Source organism: Palaemon carinicauda, chromosome 14, assembly GCF_036898095.1.
Source record: "Palaemon carinicauda isolate YSFRI2023 chromosome 14, ASM3689809v2, whole genome shotgun sequence".
Lineage (NCBI taxonomy): Eukaryota > Metazoa > Arthropoda > Malacostraca > Decapoda > Palaemonidae > Palaemon > Palaemon carinicauda.
This window is the reverse complement of record NC_090738.1, coordinates 100275920-100278419: the sequence shown is the minus strand read 5'-3', so window position 1 is coordinate 100278419 and position 2500 is coordinate 100275920. Positions and strand designations below refer to the sequence as shown.

Genomic DNA, 2500 nt, shown 5'->3' with positions numbered 1-2500 from the left:
GTTATATTTTGAATTTTTTATAATGATAATAGCAGTAGCAGGAGCGAGCCTCTCTCTCTCTCTCTCTCTCTCTCTCTCTCCTCTCTCTCTCTCTCTCTCTCTCTCTCTCTCTCTCTCTCCATATATGTATATATATATATATATATATATATATATATATATATATATATATATATATATATATATATATATATATATATATGTATATATATATATATTTATATATATATATATATATATATATATATATATATATATACAGTATATATGTATATATATATATATATATATATATATATATATATATATATATATATATATATATATATATATATATATATATATATATATATATATATATATATATATATAGTTAGATAAACAGATAGAGATATGGATAAAAAGATAGATAGATATATAGAGAGAGAAACATATTTCAAAACTGAATCAAAATGACCGAAGAAGTATTTCTTTGAAAGAAGATGCCTTGGAATTTCTAAACCTTTATTATGACTGAATATAATATCGAGACACTGTAATGTATTTTATCCCTCTAATTTGTAATAAACATGTCTCTAATCCCAGCAGAATGAACTAAGACGGAAACCAATCTTAAAACGAATTTCTAATCTCCTTTTCCATATCCCGAAAAGGAGCTGGTGTTAGTTGTAAGGTTTCAGTATTAAACCAACTTCTTCTTCGCTTAAAGCTTTTCCCGGTATGTCTCCGATGTCCTCCACTTAGAGATCTTTCTCCTCCATATTTGCTGTTACACACTCCATCCACCTTCTCTTTGACCCCCCCCCCCCCTCTCCTCCTCCTCCCAGACCATTCATGACTGGAAGATGCAAAATACACCGGAAGATGCATAAGCAACTCTCTGGTGGATATATGAGGTGCCTCACACTGAAACTTCCATTTACGCCCTGACATTTTAATCTATTTAGTCAAAAAGCAAGAACTTTAAATCATAAACCATTTCATTACAGTGAAAGCAAATGGCAAAGTAAATGTCTAAATACTATATAGGTAGTTAAGCTTTGTCCTAAAAAAAAAAAAAGGTGAAATTCTGATTGATTATCGTCTTCGAATAAGGAATCTCTCAACAATAGTTACGAGTCCGAATTCCAGTAGAAAGAGGCCGGTACTTTCCTTGCATTAAAAGGTTTGAAACAAAACGCTCTCAATAAAGGACGCTAAATTGGTTGCTTTCGAAAGCTCAGATCTCCCCAGCGATTTCAGAGAAAGATTTCAACTTGGCTGATTAGATGTAGCGAAACATTTCAGAAATCCCTTTGATTTGGAGGGATTTTTTTCTTGTTTTACTTTGGTCTAATACTTAAAATGGGCTGCGGCAGAGAATTGCGAAAACAATTGTAGCACGATTATCGAACGCTGCTGACTTAGCTACTAATGATAATACAGTTTTCACTAATACTAGTGTAACTAATGTCAATAATATTATCTAAGAACACGCACGTACACACACACACCTATATATATATATATATATATATATATATATATATATATATATATATATATATATATATATATATATATATATATATATATATATATATACAGGCTACATAAGCTTATAAGTAATTTGTGTTTATGTATTTCTGATTTTGTTGATGGATACCATATCTCTGTTATATATCCCTGATCACTCATATGCAAGGTTCATAAGTCAATCCATGATAGATCCCGCAAGTCAACACTTCTGCGAATAGTTACCACAATAACAGTAACAGATCAGATTTGACCTGGAACAACTATACTCAGTTTCGAGCTTTTGCTCAGAGAGTTTATGCCTCAACTGAAAAGGAGTACAATTTAACCATAAAAGAAACACTTTCTGGTACAACTCAGGAACATAAAAGGTGGTCTACCCTTAAATCTGCATTCTTTGGTGTAGATGCAACAGTTCCTCCTTTACTTAAGAAAAAGGCAACCCTTTTGGCTGATGTTTTTGACAGTAAAAAGAGTAATGAAAAACTTGAACTTCCTCATTCCTGTTTTCCCGAGACTAAACTAACTAGTTTAGCTTTTCGATCTCGTGAGATTAAAGCTCTGTTGGTGGACCTTTATGCTTATGGAGGTGTAGAGCCAAATGGTATTTTTACTTTGTTTTTTTATAAAGACAGCAGATTTTTTTAGCTCCAAAGTTATCTGTTATTTTGCGCAAGCTAGCAAGAAGAGGAGCTTTTAGCACTAGTTGGAGAATTGGTAATGTTACTCCTCTATGTAAATGTGTTTTGTGGTAGCTCAGATCCCACTGATTACCGCCCAATTTCCATAACTCCCATATTATCTAAAGTTTTTGAACGTCTTCTGTGCAAAACGTCTTAATAGGTTTGCTGAAGGTAATCATCTACTCCCTAGTTTGCAATTTGGTTTTCGTAAAGGCCTTGAAGCATGTGATGCCCTTCTCACAATCTCCAATGCTGTACAGAAATCCCTTGATTGTGGTCGGGAAGTTCGTATGATTGGCCTT

General features: G+C 32.6%; 1 protein-coding gene across 1 annotated transcript in view; it reads right to left on the bottom strand.

Moving 5' to 3' along the window:
- The window catches only part of LOC137652902 (glycine receptor subunit alpha-4-like), a 27803-nt gene that overhangs the window by 7113 nt on the left and 18190 nt on the right, over positions 1-2500 (bottom strand). The window lies entirely within an intron of this gene.